The sequence below is a fragment of the Nicotiana sylvestris genome, chromosome 2, assembly GCF_000393655.2.
Source record: "Nicotiana sylvestris chromosome 2, ASM39365v2, whole genome shotgun sequence".
Taxonomy (NCBI): domain Eukaryota; kingdom Viridiplantae; phylum Streptophyta; class Magnoliopsida; order Solanales; family Solanaceae; genus Nicotiana; species Nicotiana sylvestris.
In genome coordinates, this window is record NC_091058.1 from 57,442,227 (window position 1) to 57,460,348 (window position 18,122).

The window sequence follows — 18,122 nt, forward strand, 5'->3', positions numbered from 1 at the left end:
TCTGTAGAAAGTCATGTATAATTGGGTAGTATGTGGCCTTGTTGGCTTCTAGTTTTGGATATGTAGTTGTCTATAGCAGCCTTGTCGGCTTGCCCGACGTATTTCGCACATGTATGTATATACGTTTTTTGGACAGGTTTCCTCACGTATGCTATTCTCGTAATTCAACAGATGTTATCCATGTTTATATCTTAGACGCATGCTTAAGAGTGTTCGACAGGTTAGGACTTGGGTACTCGTCGCGGCCCATCGATTTGAGTCATGACCGTGTGGGGCTTAGTTCCGAGAGATTTATGCCTCGACCATCGGGGCTTACGCCCCAGACACGCCCAACGCTCAGCGTACTGGGCTCGCCTAATAGAACTTTATGCAATTGTATGTAACTAACCTTGTAAATCCTCAAATTTTCTTACTATATCGTTGACCATTCAAAATTACTTTTTTCTTAATCATAAATTATTATGTTGAGAGTATTTTATGTCATAATTAAAATAAAAATTATTGCACGTTATCCAGTAAGACTTCTATAATAGTTCATTTTTAATAAATCTTTCATTTAAAAAATATTTATTTATTAAATTTTGTTATGTCTTTACTATATAATAGTCCATAATTTTTTATAATTCTTTTTCTAAATATTATTTTTTTCACGTTTGCGAGATACAATACGTATTAATTTAATAGCTCAGTATCAGCTAGTAAATATTTACAAATAATTAGTTATCATGGTGAATTAATTATGTGTGAATTATGTGTCACTTTATTAACTTGTTGAAACTTAAAAATAAATGATGCTAAAGAATCATTTTTAAATTGTGAATTATGTTTTTATATAAATTCTCTTTCAAATAGAAAGCATATAAAATAAAAGGAGTATTTTAAGAAAAATATCAAATTATAATATCGAATATCTTTCAAGATTCATTACTCCTTAAGAGATACATATAAAATTTCGTATCGAATACATTACTTTTGATGTTTGAGTTGTAACGACGTTGCAGCTAATTTGCATATTATGATATATGTCATATTTTTCGTATTATTCATAGTTGAATTATTATTTATAAATATTTTAAAAAGATTATTTATTATAATTTTGTAAGTTTAAAGATTATTCGGGAGAAGGTGTGTGTGGCTCCCATTGATGACAAGATGCGAGAAACGAGGCTCAGATGGTTCGGGCATGTACAGAGGCGAAGCCTAGATGCTCCGGTAAGGAGGTGTGAGTGGCTGATTATGGAGGGCACGAGAAGAGGTAGAGGGCGGTCTAAGAAGTATTGGGGGGAGGTGATCAGGCAGTATATGGCGAGACTTCAGATTTCCGAGGACATGGCACTTTATAGGAATATGTGGAGGTCGAATATTAGGGTTGTATGTTAGGAGGTAGTTGAGTATTGCCTTACTTCATAATTTTGTGAGACTAGTTTGGTAGGGTTACTATTTCGCTTTTGCTTTGCATCTTTCTTCTGGATTTCATGTTGTTCCTATTTTTCTTATGATTTTTGTGGTGTTACTGATATTGTCTCCTTTTGTCTTTTTGTCTTCTTGAACCGAGGGTCTTTCGGAAACAACCTCTCTACTCTTTCGAGGTAGGGTTAAGGTCTACCCTCCCCAGACCCCACTAGTGGGATTTCACTGGGTCGTTGTTGTTTTTATTGTAAAGTAATTTTATAATTATCTTTTTATTTTATACTATTTTAAAATTCTTGAAATTAGTAAAATTTAAAGATCCGTGGGACTTACGCCCCATGTTTCAGGGCTTACGCCTCGCCTCGTCAGAGGTAAAACTCCCCGCCTCACGCCCCTGCCTTTTAAAACATTGGTTCATCCTAATGATTATTATTATTCACTTAAAATAGTTGTTTTGCAGTTTTAAACTACGGTGGTAATCAATAACCAAAGAAAAATTAACAGTAAATTATTAATTTTACATTGCTTAAAACGTGATTTAAAACTAACTATTATAATATAAATAAATTTTACATACTGACATATCTAAAACTATTGGCGTTGTATCATGTAGTAGTACTACATCTATAACCTACAAGTTCAAAAGTAATAAAGATCCACGGTACTTTTGTTTGGAAGATTAACTACCGTTTGTGGTTGATATGGATATAAATCAAAAAACTTAGAGGTCAAATATAAAAAAGAGAGAGATCACTCAAATTTTGAAAGGAAAATTCACTAAAGTGTAGGACCATAGGTGATACCGTTGTCGATAAAAAATATGGAGAAGATAAAAGATACAATAATTAATGTCAAGGGAACATCAATTATTTGGATGTCAAAATCAGTACACAGATTAACAATTTAAGGATAATACTATCATTGGTCTTGAGTAGATTGTTTCTCGACCACATAATTTAATAAGATCAGTATGAGCTTATATTTTTAAACTCTAATTATGATCATATCATTATATATGTACTTTAATTAATATGTAGAACTAACTAACGTTTGCCCGACTATACAAAAGTTTTATTTGTTTCATCTCGATTGAAATTACAAAAACTTATCCTGTAAATTATTTATGTTTTACTACTTTTAATAATAAACTTGAAATTTAATCAGTTTGAATTTGAAAGCTAAAATTAATCTTTAACATCTTTTTGATATTCAGATATTATAAAAATTTTATTGTGTATATTTAATAAGATTTTTATGACCGCGCGAAGCATCGAAAAATGCACTAGTGGATATGTAATTTGACACACCAACAATAATGGGTGGTTTGGTAGGATGTATAAGAATAATGCGGAATAAGGTGTATTAGTAATGCATGGATTAATAATGCATGTGTTAGTAATGCAAGCATTAGTTGTGCATATATTATTTCTTATCTACTGTTTGGTGTGGTGTATTAAAATTATAATGCATTGCATAATTTTTAAGAAAAATAGTTGTTTACAAAAATGTCCTCCATATTCTCTAGCTTTAATGGACTCTAAGGATAATTTTGTCTTTAAACATACTAATGCATGCATTAATAGCCTTGGTATTACTAATGTCATGGTTTTCTATGCATTACTAATGCATAGGATAATACCAAGTATGATGTTAGTTATACACATGTTGAAAAAATGTACCAAGCAAAGTATTAGTAATACATAGAACTAATGCTTGCATTATTTTTTCTAATACCTCCTACCAAACGAGTTAAAAGCTTTTTCAGACTTGTACAACCTCAAAAATCGAATTAGTTCATAAGAACTTTATGTCACTTTAAAGAAAGATAACTAATCTTTTTTAACTTTAACTTGTGTCAGTTATCTTACACCGATCTTCAGATTTTTTAAATACATTTCTTAGTATAACAATTTTTTAAAATCAAAAACCAAAAAATCGAATCAAAATATTTCAAAATTATTACCGAAACAATTGATCATGACCTCTAATTATTGATTGACTAGATGTGGATGCCCGTGCAATGCACGGGCTGAAGTTTGATCTAGAATGTGTTATTTCTCACTTACTTTGATATATTAATTTTATAAGGCAAATAAATGTACGCCATTTACCAATTAATAAGGACCCGAATGAAGGTATTAGCATATCGAAAGTAAATATTCATCCATCATATTGAGCATTTTTGTGGTATTTTTATCAAAGTAAACAACCGCTCAAAAAATTTCCCTACCTCACAAGCCAGTATTACCCAGTAAGAAGAGAAATGTCTCTGCATTTGTCAAAGCTATCCATCATAAGGATGCATATATGGCCATGTCCAGATAAAACGTTAACTCCACAAAGCAGCAAAGTCATCGTAAACGCTATGGTTCAGTCTGTGGTTACACCGGTTGAACAAGCAAAACAAAAAGTGCGATAATATAGCCAATTGTACACAAAGCGAACTCTTAATAGATTAAGCAAATGTTAAGACTACCTAAATGTAAATACTTAAATGCTCACAATACATTGATCCCAAAAACATTTAAAGAAACAATCTTTACATAAATCAGTGCGTCTTTGTAAAGAGATCTCACTAGGAAAGGAGAAAGACCACGAACGCACTTAGCAGTAGTGATTTGAAACAATAACCAAAAGAACATCTCCTTGCGTTCACAAAACAAGGGTGAAAAATTGCCAGTTTACATAGTTCTCGGTTTTGACACGAGAAGGTTTCTCGTCAATATACAGTAATTGAAGCTTCAATCTTTTCTGCAAAATTAAAAGGCGAAAAGATGAAAGATGAAAGATTATATACCCATCAGTCTTGGATCCTCACATTAGACAGTTTCACCTGGTTATTAAAGAAAGGCTTTATCCCTAGAGTTAACGTCTCTTTCTTGAAGATTACCATCTGTCCATAGATGACAGAAATATATTAATAAAAACATTTGTGAATGCTGCATATCAAAGTTAAGCATGAAATCACAGAAACATATTTAACTACTTTCCAAATAATAATATATGCAATTGGTCAGCATTAAGTTACCAAAGGATGAGTAGAGTTCATAGTAATTCCTATTAAGTCTCTTAAATATTTTCTTTCCTTATTGGGAGGTTAATTAACTTTTATTTAGATACTATGAATAGATGTAAGGAACTGAAGAAGTAAGGAGGAGTAAATCATAGCATAAATACCAATAAAAATGATCTTGAAGAAATAAACAAACGCCAAAATAATATAACATAGAAAGCAGGTGAAAATGCTGGAAACATATTTTGTCAACAATAATACTAAAAGGGAAACATGATAGATCTAGTAAAATGAAACTCACCATAGTGCTAAAATTACTATAACGTATGTTATTGGTGCCCAAAGTAAGCTGCCATGAAAACCAACTGCAGTTCTCAGTTGTACAAATTTGGAAAACAATACATAGTTCTAATATCATAAGTTCATAAAAATACCATCTCTACTTTCGATAATTTACCGGTCAGAAGTATGTTGTGATCCGCATAAAAGTTCGAATTCTCTAAATTGAGGGTAATTGTTAGCTAATAAGGCAGCGTGCCAGATGGGTTTAACAAATTCTGGAACGTAGTTGGCATTAGGCCGAGTGGTTTTACTACATTTCCAAATCAAAATATAGATAAATCATAAATGTGCCAAAGGTAAGAAAGTAGTTTTCTCAAAAATCACTATAAAACATTTTAGAAATCAGAAGTACTTATTTTTGACAGCAATAAAATTAAAATGCATACGCCATCATAATGCAAGAGGAGATCAAACAGTTCCAAACCGCTAGCCAATTAGTTTGAATTTTTTTGACAATGTTCGTTGTATTGAAAGAAAACCAAGGAATCAAATTTATATCCCATTCACTTTGAAAACTAAGGTAGCTAAATATCTTATAGAGTATTCTTGATCCTCTACACAACCACTTGCCTTTGGTTAGGGTGAATAACAATAAAAATAAAAGAAGCTAGCTCAAGACCAGGTGAATAGAATTGATATTCCAACAAAACCTCAAAAATTATAAGCCTGGCATGTAACCATATAAATGAGGAGAACTCCAGGAAAAAAAATCTTCACTTTCTTGATTACTTTACGCCCATTCTTCAAGAGATTTTCTTTAGGAACTATTGCAGCTATCGAAGAGGTTTTTAAAGTGTTTCTTCACAGAATCACAGCCAAATCTATGGACCAGATGATGTATTGAAGAAAAATGTGAAGGTTGACATTGTATCACAAGAAACATGTAATAATGTACGAAAACACCAAAAATATAGAAAACACTCAACAGTGAAATGAAGTAGGGAAGGTAGGACAGAGAGACCACCACCAAGATCCAGCTAATTGCTTTTTCATAATTATAATAATATTATTTTAGAAGAATAATTGAATTTCTCTTAACAATATCCGTACTATGGAGATGAACCATCTTGCTACTCTTAACAGAAAAGTTGCGCTTATTTATCTTCCCCAACTCTAAAGAAACTTTCAGAGGACAAATCCATAAGGAGCCAGCTCCTTTTTGCCTTCTAAGATTTAAAAATATTGACGGATGCTTGTCCCCGAGTTTTATACTAATCACCAAACTACTAATATTACCAATAAAAGGAATGTTCGATCATCAAGTTTCTTCAGTAGGTTTTGGTTAATGAAATAAATTTGTATCACCCAGTGATTCCTTTCTCATTTTTTCTCCTTTTTTATCTTCTTAACCCTCTTAATTTCTAACTTATAAAAAAATCCTCTTTATCACCATGAATCAACTGGATTTTAAAGTACACATCTATAAGTTTGTTTTGCTTGTTTTAAATGCCAGCTTTAATAGCCTAGTAACTAAACCAAACCACTTATGAAATCAATATTAGTTTTAACAGCCTAGTAACCAAAAGAAGACATCTTATGAAATCTAATCAATTTGGTGGTAAAAATTAAAAGACGTGTAATTCATATACACTTCATCGAACTTCACATTTTGTAGAACTTACAACAGTAAATGAATAAAAATGGCGCTTTAGGAGTTTTCGCTCGTCATCAACAACCACATAAGTTAAATTGGAAACGTTTCTGTATAAAGCAGTACAATTACCTCCTTAAAGACGATAGATTAGTTGCGTCCAAGGGAATAGTGAATTTCAAGTCTTCTTACAAAATTTTCAGCCATAAGCTCCTCCTTCGCTTCATGATCTTTCATAGAAAAAACTCAATAAGCCAAAAAATGAGAGTGTACTTTTTAACTTCCTCAAACAAAGAATAATAAATACAAATTTGCACTACTCAAACTTATGTGCATGTGGTAGAACACTCTTCCAAGTTAGAAGATGTAAATATGTCAAGAGTATGTCGTCCTTTCGGAACCAGTAATGAATCAAGAGCAATTGGAATGCTCAATGACATACTTTTCCTAGTTTCTCTGGATCTTTCAATTGTTCGATAAAATTAAGGGAGACAAAAGTAAGTCTCGAAAATTAAAAAGCGAACAATTTTCACACGTGGGTACCTCAAGAACAAAATGGTGGTGATTTGATAGCAGACCACCTGGTTTAGCTCCAATGTGGATAGAAACAAAGGAAGTCTCTTCAGTTGTTTGATTTCTCCCTGTAACCATGCAAAATATCTGTTTTATATCAAGATGTTATGTCATTAGCTCTAAAAAGTAAATATCAATCCATTCACAAAATAACCAGAACCCAACACAATATACCCAAATTAAACAATGCAGCTGGAAGAAGCGGAATCAACATTAATCAGAAAATAGTTACTAATATTAATAATGTGGGGAGATAAAAACAAAAAATAACAGATGGAGAACACACTGATAATCTCAGACCAACTTATTAATCAGCAATATTAGGGAGGGAGAGGAGAATCGTGACAAGGACTGACCGGCTACTAACGGAGGTTGACCGAAGTGTCCAAGAAGAGTGATGCATTAAGTAGATAGCGGAAGAAACATGGAGAAACAATCACAGTAAAGTAAGTAGACTATAGAGGAAGAAAGAGAGCGAAAAATTCATAAACCGGAGAAGCAGCGATGTCCCCCATGGTTTTGAGGGAATGGAAGGGAACACCTTGACGCTTAAGGATTTATGCAAAGGCACACATGTGAATTCTAAAAGTTGTAATTACTGTTTTACCCTTGGTCGTCCAAGGAAGCTTTAATAAGCAATTTGCATCACTACAAAGGTAAATAAAGGTGGAAAGAGTAACTACTTTTAACAGATAATTTGAGACCTTTATGCAATCACAGAGGCTGTTCATTTAGCAATTTCTACTACCTGTGCTGAAATAGTGCACCCATTCATGTGACAAAGAATTTTTTTCCTCAAAATAACTAACCATATATTCTGGTTGAATTCTAAATATCACAAAAAGAACGAATACAATAGAATGTAGATTGATGGCTTTTATACATGGCTTACTTGTTTGGCAGAAGGAAATTCAAGTTATCCCAATACCATGGTCACCTTCTCAAAAGTTTCAAGCTCAGCTTTTCCAACCCAACCTGGTATAAAATATGAAGCTGTAGAATAAAGTAGATGACATGTGAATCAAAGTAAAGAGAGGTATGAACATGCAATACTTAATTGTAGAGCAAAACTCTATCTAACTTGAACTAACATAAATAATCAGAATCAAAATCCACCAAAGTCCCGCATGTCATTTAGTGAAAATGATATGAATTGTTCCTATTTAAGTGAATGGGAAGAGTGGCCAAACTATGACTTGTTTATCTAAGCCAAGATTCATCTCATCCAGAAAATGTTACAACATATAAAGAGGATAATAATCTCACTCTGAACTGAATTTGCAGGTTTAGTAGGGATGGTATAACTACCAAAGCGATTCAATGTTATTGTTTGCTGGCAAGACAAAATATGTGAATAGGACAAAAGCGCGGAAATATTACAGACCATGTAAAATAAGTACCATTTGCATTCTCAAGAAAGATATATAATATAGTTGTAATGCAAAACGTACCTAATAATTAATTATCCTTTTTCTTTCAGTTGCTTATTCTGAAATTAAATGAGTTAGAAAGATAAAGAGTACACGAGTAGCACAAATAACATGGTTGAATCATTACCTGCTATATAGCACAATATAAGGGTTGTGTTTTACTTCAAATAGGTTAAAGAAAGATTATTTACTTCCTTCATTCGATTTCCAATGTTAAGTTATGCAAAAATAATCAGCTTTTTTATACAAGCACCTGTAAGAAGCCTTTTACAAAGAAGAAGTTGAAATGAAACTGACAAAATCTAGCCTATAAACAGCACATGCATTTACAAAATGCACACAACCGATATATTCAACCTCAAAAATTATAAAATATTTTAGAAATACGAAAATTAGCATATAGGAGTAGTATTTATTCGAATCAAGAAAAAATAATAAACAAAAAGATATTAAACAAAGTTGAAAAAGAAAAAGCTTTTCACAGCAAATCCAATTGAGAGCTAATCCACTATAACCCAAAACACGCAAAACGGAAAACTTTTAAGGATAAAAATTAGAAATCATTCACCCAAATCAACCAAAAGCAAAAATCCAAAAAAAATTACGAAAAACAACCAACTGAGAGCTAATCTACTGTTACCCAAACATGCAAAAGAAAAATAATTATCTAAAATTAGCATTTATTCCCAAATAAACCCCAAAAAAAAAGTGAGCAGAAAGGGTAAAAAACTTACAGAATTCACAATGCTTGCAAAAGTCTTGGAAGCGGAAGAGTAAAGATAGATTTCTGTTTCTAGTGAAGTTATGAAAGTAGAATCTATCTATTAACATAGAAAAGGAGAGGCAAATCCATAATAATGGTGCACCAAGTGTCAAAATAAAAAAAATAACGCGTGTCAATTTTTCAGAAAAAACTCCAATAAGCTTGGAGATTTACAAAAAATTATATAAAATATAATTTGGCCAGTTATTCATAGAGTCCCACGTTTTGTCATATCTATTACAACATGACTCCCACGTTTTTTTGAACTCCCAGGTTTCTAACCACGATCATCTATTTAAAAAATTGGACTCTTCTTTACAAATAATTTTACATAGAAATAGGAAGAAAGGGAAAAAAATACTCCACGATCCTCCTCCCAAAACCAAACGTGGGCATCAAAACCCAACTCCATAACTTATAAACTGTCTCCTACGCTAATAATGTCTCAAAAGTCTGCTCTTTCTTCTATTTTCTCTGCTCAAAGTACAGAAGTTTGCAAATATGGTTACAATACTTCATGAAATCAGTCAAATTTCAAGCAATTCGATGCAAAGGAATCTCAAAGTTAGAGTCGTTCGAATGTGGGAAATGTCGGATCGTTTCAATCCTGGAAAATCATATTCGATTGAGTTTATTTTACAAGATGCAAAGGTAACATATTCAACTTAATTACTATAGTTCTAAAATTTCTATTCTTTTCTGGTTTTATAGATAAATTTTTCACAATAAGATGTACTGATTGTGAAAAATTATATGCAGTATCAGTACTTTATTTCTATTTTTGAAAGTAGTTTGTTATTAATTTCTTTACAACGAACTTACGACAATTTTGCTTATTCAACTTCACATAATTTTAAAGATTCGATTATACTTCTGGAACAACGTCACCATTCAAATGAGTTGTGTACAATCACAGAGGCACGTATTTCAGCATTATTAATATGTTTCTGGTTTTTAAAATATGTTTGATGCCTACATATCTTTGCAGCCTCGCTTTTCCCTTGAGGTTGATTATTAACACAAAATGCAGCATTTAGCTTTCAGCACTATTTCTTCGCCAACATCGTGACTCTACAAATATTAGTTTTGTCATGTAAAGTATATTAGAAAGATTAGCATTATCTATGGTTAAACTTTTGCATTTTGCTTTTGGTTAAAATAATTTGGTCATTTGTACAGAAACGATTATGCAACTTGGCTCATATAAAATGATTATGGTTAGGACGAACATAACGAAACTTGGCTCATTTATGAAATGATTATGTGTAGTATAAATATTTCTCTTTTTATTTTTTAAAATCTAAAAGCAACCAAAATAAGCAAACCATCTTTAACTATCAATTCCCACATTCTGTGAAGAACACGCACAACAGTCACATGCTTTGCCCTTGCTCCAACATCATCCACATCAAGCCTTCACAAACTGTGCACTAATTCGTGCATATATTCTATTTATTTGCAATATGATACATTCTAATAATTAATCTATCTTTTTTAGGGCGATCGTATCCATGCCTCGATTGGAAAGTATGTAATTAAGTTTTTTAGGACCAAGATACAGGAACTCGGCTTATATCGTATGAACTACTTTGTTGTCGGACCAAACAACTTAAGTTTAAAAACTACGACACACAATCTGAGGTTGACATTTACACAAAGGACAACGGTTGAGGAAATACTTGATTCTTAATTTCATATGAATATCTTCAACTTTCGTCCTTTTGATCAGCTAAAAAATCAGAATGATGTCGATGAGGAAGAATTATTCGGTAATTCTTCTCTTCCATTATTATCACATTTTACAAAATTGTCTAACTAACTTTTATATTTGTAGATGTCATTGGTTAGGTTGTGACGTATGAAGATGTTAAGACCCACAAGCAAGAAGATAACGACAGTGTCTTTCTCAATGTCTCAGTAAGTTATTCACTAATACAAAGTTTACTTTTATAGTTTAATTATTTATATTATTTTCTTGATGAAGGATTACCTTGAAACTTATAGGAGGAACAGAATTATGGCAACCTTATGGAGTGAACTTGTGGATCAAATTCAGCCATACTTGAATGGAGCTATGGACGAACCTTTGATTGTTGTTTTACAATTTATGAAACCTCAAAAATTCCAAGGTTTACCAAATTTACATCTATATTTAAAATTTACATGTCATCCCAAAGGGTACTAGGCAAGATATTGTTAATGCTTCTCTCAATTCTTCTTATTTATGGCCTTATTGTCAACTTTTAACGCTAACAAAGAATATGAGATTGCAAGGTAATGAAATCGGGCCCCATGTGGATGAGTTGAGAGATTTTTTAGATTGGATTTTGGCAATTGGTGATGAGATGATAGGTAGTTCAGTTGATGGCAATGAAAAAGTTCAAATACTGGATGATCTTTCGATAAAAGAATCTGCTGATCCAATATCTGCAATTGTAGAAAGTACATATCCTGATTTCACCCGTCGTTGTAATGATATTGGATACCTCCATCAAAGAGTCGTTCTTGCTCCAACTCTTGATATGGTGGAATCAATCAATCAATGCTCAATCATAGTTCTGAGAAATCATATTTGAGTTCCGATACAATTTGTAGCTCTGATCAGACTTATTCAGCGTTGGAACATGTACACACACCAGAATTCTTGAATACTATTAAATGTTCGGGAGTTCGAAATCACGTTCTTACTCTAAAGGTTGATGTACCAGTGATGTTATTAAGAAATATTGATCAGTCAGCAGGATTGCGTAATGGAACAAGTTTGATCATAACTAAACTTGGAAATCAAGTTATTGAAGCCAAGGTTCTATCAGGACATATGGCTGGACAGAAAGTGTTTATTCATAGAATGACATTAACTCCGTCTGATGCTAGAATTCCATTTAAGTTCCAGCGAACACAATTTCCAATCGCTATATCTTTTGCCATGACAATCAATAAAAGTCAAGGACAATCATTGTCTTACGTGGGATTATTTTTGAAGAAACCAGTGTTTACACACGGACAACTATATATTGCTCTTTCTTGGGTTACAACTAGAAAAAGATTAAAAGTTTTGGTTTATGATGACGATGGACAAATAAGTACTGAAGCTACAAATGTAGTATTTAAAGAAGATTTTCAAAATTTAATCTGACTATCGAAAGATAATCAGTGTTATTTTTGAGGTTTATATACTACATTTCTTTCTAAGATTCATGAATCAAATGGAAAAAGAGCTATTGCATTGGTTCCTGAACATTTAATAAGTATGTTGTACTTTTGGATAAATTTTGAAATCAGTTTGTGATTCTCTGTTATTTGTTTATAAAGTAATATGTATATATTGATATTAATTTAATTGTTGCTCTTCATATTCTTCAAAATGAAAGGAGAAAACCATATACAATAATTATCTGAGTGGGATTTGATCCCTCACCAACTGGTGAAGCATGAAGTGCTCACTATGTGTGAGCTAACCTCGAATCCCAATGACTATGCAACATGAGAATACAGTTCATAACTTAAACCTGTAATGTTCAATGGAATTCTATTAGAGTATCAACCTCGTCTTTAAGTTTCAGATTACACAACCCATAAAATATCTGCAGGAACAGTTCCCATAACTTTTCATTTTTCTTGCTGATGCACCTTTAATAACTGAAGAGAACAATAATTATCTGAGAAAGAACATTAAATTTCTTGGTCACTCAAGTCATTTCTTGGAAGATTCGTGTAGCTTATAAATGCAGTAATCTTTTGATTTACTTTATGTTCCTCAGTACACTAAACAATGAATTTTTATTTTGATGCAGCTGTTTATCCGCCTGCTATTTATCCTCCTACAGTGCAGACTATTCCTGTAGATAATGACTTGACTAATACAATAGTAAGATAAGAACATGGAATGTGTTACGTCATATTCCAGTTCTCTTCTGACAGTCTTTGCTTAACTACAGGTTTATGTTGGTAAGAACTGAGACAAGTATTTTTGCAGTTTGGGGAAATTGTTTATGTTAAGATCCCTGCTTCCAAGGGTTGTGGTTTTGTGCAGTTTGCTGCCAGGTATCTGTGTTCATGAACTTTCATTTTTATATCAAACCGGGGGGGATAAGTTTATCTATCTGCCAAACTTGATATGTGATAGCTGCCTATTACAGTTGATTGTAAGATACAATTATGTCAAATCATAGAGATATTGATCTTTTACTTATTCCTAGCATTTTTACTCTGCTTTCAAGTTTTGTCTCTTAATATTCACTATACAGGTCATCTGCTGAAGAGCCAATCCAGAGGATGCAGGGTGTTGTGGTTGGTCAACAAGTTGTTCGTGTTTCATAGGGTAGGAGTCCGACAGCTAAGCAGGTGAAGATTATCCTTCTAGATTTTTATTGTTAGCCACACACTTTATTCTTTCTTTAAGATTTTAGGAAGGTGTCACGAAAAAGTTATTCATGTCATAAAATTGTTGCAGGAGTCCGACTGTTAAACAAGTGAAAATAATCATGTAGATTTTTATTTTTAGCCACAAAGTGCAGTCTTTAGGATCTTATGCAAGTGTCATGAAGAGGCTATCCATGTCATAAAATTATTTAATATTGGTAAGATTCTTCATTAATAAGCCGTTTAAAGTCAGAAGAGTTTGAAGGAATGACCATCAGGTTAACTGTAGCCAGTGATTGGAACAAATTCGTATCAAGCTCTGGAAAAGTTGTCCATTCAAGATAGGTCAATATTTATCACAAACATAATAAAATCTTCTGTGCTATATATGGATCTATTCATTATCGACATTTATGTGATGTCTGTATATGCAAGATGCAAACTGTTATTCAGCATGTTGGTATCAACTATAGATCTGAATTGCTTATATTCCACGAGTTATTAATTGTTTAGCATTTACTCAATATGGTGCTATCTTGCAGGACGCTGGTGTTTGGAGTCAGCCTGCTAATCCAATTCAATGGAACGCTTATTATGCCTATGGACAAGGTTATGATGCCTACGCGTATGGAGCCACCCAGGATCCTTCGCTATATGCATATGGTGCATATGCTGGTTATGCGCATTTACAACTTTCTTGGGTATGTTTACTATTGCTTACCTTTTGTTTGGTTGCTCTACTTTGGAACAACATTTATGCTGCATTATTTATTTAGATTTTTTCTCTTATATAGTACTCCATCAATGATGCTAGAAGTTGTTATATCAAGACATGTCTCCAGTATTATTACATCACGTTTTTTAATCTACTTTCTTATATGGTAAAAAATTAAACTGCAGCTGATAAATTATTTTGTGTTTGTTTGAAACGATAGGTTTAAAATTTATAGTGATAGCAAGAATTGATTTTCCTCCTCTGTTTACTTCATGTCAATACATGAGGTGTGTTTAAATTTATAGTTCTATGTCGTTTGTGCTATTTGAGTTATTTTGTGAAATGATCAGCATGTGTTATGTGCCTTTCTCCTTTGGTTTAAGAGGATAAATCAGTTTTTGAAAGTTATCACTATATGTTTCCGAGTTGCTAAGTAAGAATTGAAATTACGTACTTGCTTGGAAGTTTCTTCCATTGTTGGAATCCCAAAACGCAACTGTCGTGCTTCTTCTTTTGAAAATTATCTTCATTACATGCGTGGATTGAGTTAATACTTAGTTCTATTAATTAATTTCAATACAATACTTTGTGTTAACTAATTTTCTGGAATTCAAAAGATGTTGATTTCAAAATTAGTTTGTTACTACTGTGATCTTCTATTTTATTAAAGGTGATTTGAAGCAGGTTTTAGTCTACCATTGAGTTGAATTATTTTGTGTTTGTTTGAAACATACAATGAGTGTCGATTATGTACATAAATATTATGAAGAGAAAAAATACTTAACATATATTACGAGCCAATGAATACAACAAAATCAGAATTCTTTCAAGCTCCTTTATTTCTATCGTATTTTTCAAGTAATATTTCCTTATGATAAATTATGCTAATATGATGAGCCCTTTTGTGCCTTCAGGTAAAAATTCCAGGAGATAAAATAAAGTTCACCATATTACCATCGAAGTCGAAGGATTATTTATCTCCTAATGTTGTTGGAGGTCCACTCGACAAGATAAATTTGGTAAATAAAAAAGCTAATATGCTTATCCTCATACTCGATATGATAAATTTCTTAATGTTGCTGGTTTTGAATAGCTTACTGCTAGGTGCAAAATATTCTTTGATACTTCATCATTTGATTGTGTCTTTGTTACTTTGACAGCAAAAGAATGATTAATTCTGTGATTTATCATTAATGAGACCTCCTCAATTTATTGCTCGTACTGTCAGTGTCATATCATGGGTGAAAAGAATTAATGGCAGAGGGAATGTAAGCGCCTCATAGTTCTTTTTTTTTCTTATTATTTTACTTAGTCTTGCTGCAATAGGTTTATAAACGAAATATTTCACTTCTACAAAGAAGTTTTTCTTCAGTCCCAAGTCAAGAGGTTCGAAAGACATGTGAAGTAGCTTTCAATTCAATCTAAGAGTTGAAGAATGTAGGAACTGATGACGGTTCCTCAAGAATGTTGTCGTCACCCTTTCTGTCTGTAGTCCAAGCTGCTTCTGCTGATTATTCCTTTGTCGAGCTTCTAAGGAAAGTTTTTTTACTGAATAACAACCCATGTATGAACGATATGCTTATCTTTTTGGATTACAGAACAATGGAGGAGAACAAGCTATTTCTATAATTATTGAATATTCAGGTTGAAAGAGTGGTATATAAAAGCATGGGTTGCCTTATGTATTATTGAGTCAATTGCAGACCAAAAAATAATTCTGTTTTTCAACCAAAGTTATTTTGTTCCTTAAGAAGCTTCGTCATTTCTCACACCTTATTTTGTTCCTTTGTGTCTACCGCATTTTACAAATAATATTTTCTTATCAAAATTATATTTAATATTTTCCGCACAACGCACGGGTATGGATATTAGTGAGGAGAAAAGGAAAAGGCAGGATTTGTGTTGCTTTTGGGTATCAGTGGAACAGAATGTGACACGTGGTTTACATCTAAAATTGAAAGGATTCTGAAACCTAAATAATGGTATTTTGGACTCAAAATACCTTTATACAGCTAAAAAAAAGTTACCTCTCTAACTAAACGCAGTACTATATTATACTGCATTTTAGTTTAACGAAAAGTTAGCCGTTAAGGAAAAACGTAGTATAATACTGCGTTTTACTTAATAATTCATTTTTTAAAAATAAAACGAAGTATAATACTGTATTTTACTAATACTTTTACTTCAATTTTGGGCCCACCAATAAGTGTTTTGCGGATAACTGACATAAATAATTCATTTTTTTAAAGTAAAACGCAGTATTACACTGCATTTTACTTCCTTTTTGGGCCCACCAATAAGTGTTATGCGGATAACTAACATAACAATAATTCAAATACATAAAGCGTGGTATTATACTGCATTTTATATAAAAAATATTTTGCACCCCAAGCTAGGACTTGCCTTATTTAAAGGCGTTAGGATTTTATGAAAATCCATTCAAAACTTTCCTTCAAATTTCTATTTATACTTCTCTTCTTGTTATCAAGCTTTTTGTTATAATGTCCGAAGAGCCAAAAATAAGGGTTTCATTATATTGGGGGGGTGAGGTTGTAATGGAGAATAACTCTATGAGGTATAGTTCACCTCCATAGTGTCATGTTAAATTGCCGCTTACAATGGAGTACGATAAATTGGTATCGTTGTTATGTAAAAAAATAAGTGTGAGGAAACGTTTGGTGAACCTTAAAGTAACCGGTAGATTTCCGTATTCTGTGACTCCATAGGGGTTTGCTTATTATTCTGAGTTTAACATCAAAGATAATGAAACTCTTAGAGATTTTTTGCGGATTCTGAATAAATATAGGGAATTTATTGTAATAAAATTGTTGGAAACGTACGTCAAGGTTGAAGACGTTCCCAATAATGAGGGTATGCATAGTAGGGATAACCCCCAATCATCGGGTGGTTATTCTGGAGAAATATTTACCGAACAAATTCCTGATGAAAGAGCTTGCCTTGATTTAAACTTGTCACCACCGGCAAATGACCATCAACAAAATAATTTTTCGACTTTATATAATCCACAAGACGACTGGTAAACTTCAATTTGTCTACGTTTTAGCGATGTTTATTTTATGTTTGAATTGGATTTGTATTAACACTCATATTTTTCATAGGGGGTACCGTCCGAATATGAATTTTACAAGTTATGACCCCTCTCCAGTTGGAATATGAGTAGTTCTAGAGTGTTGGACCATGGTGGTCCATTTGGGAGTCATCACCAACAAGAAAATGTCCATCATAGAACGTCAACACAGTACGACTTGTAAGCAAAGTGATATAGCTATATGTAAATTATTTATCTAGTTGAGTAGCTTATCATTTTGTTCATTTTGTGCTGTAAAAATGAGCAACTTGATGTTCCTGACCTCACACAGTTGCCCATAGACGACGTATTGACTCATGATTTGGCAGATGCACAAATCCAGGAAGATGATAATGATTATGACAATAATGTCGATGAGTCTGGAGATGATACACTCTTCCCTGATGAGGCTGATGATGAAGAAGAAGTGAATGTCGAACCTGAGCTGACGAGGGAGCATGCTCCTCCACCTCCCGTTATACCAAGAGTGTACGAGTCTCATGTACCGTTTCATGAGTGGAATATTCCCTACCTTGATAATTTAACAAGTATGACGGACGTGGATTCCCTCACAAGGGATGCTGACGAATTTCAGTCAGCAATGTGGGATGAGTCTAGACTAGCGGTGCTGGCAAAGAGCATGTATTTCCTCGATAAAGCTCGCCTAATCAGGGCTGTAAAAATCTACAGCGTAAGAGAGTACCATGAGATGATGGTAAGGGAGTCAACTATGGAGGTGTCGCACCTCCTTTTTCCGCGCCCGCGAGGGTACAAGGGAGTTTTCTCCAATTAAAGGACAGTCGAAACGGGATTTGTTTATTTGTTTCAGAGTCGC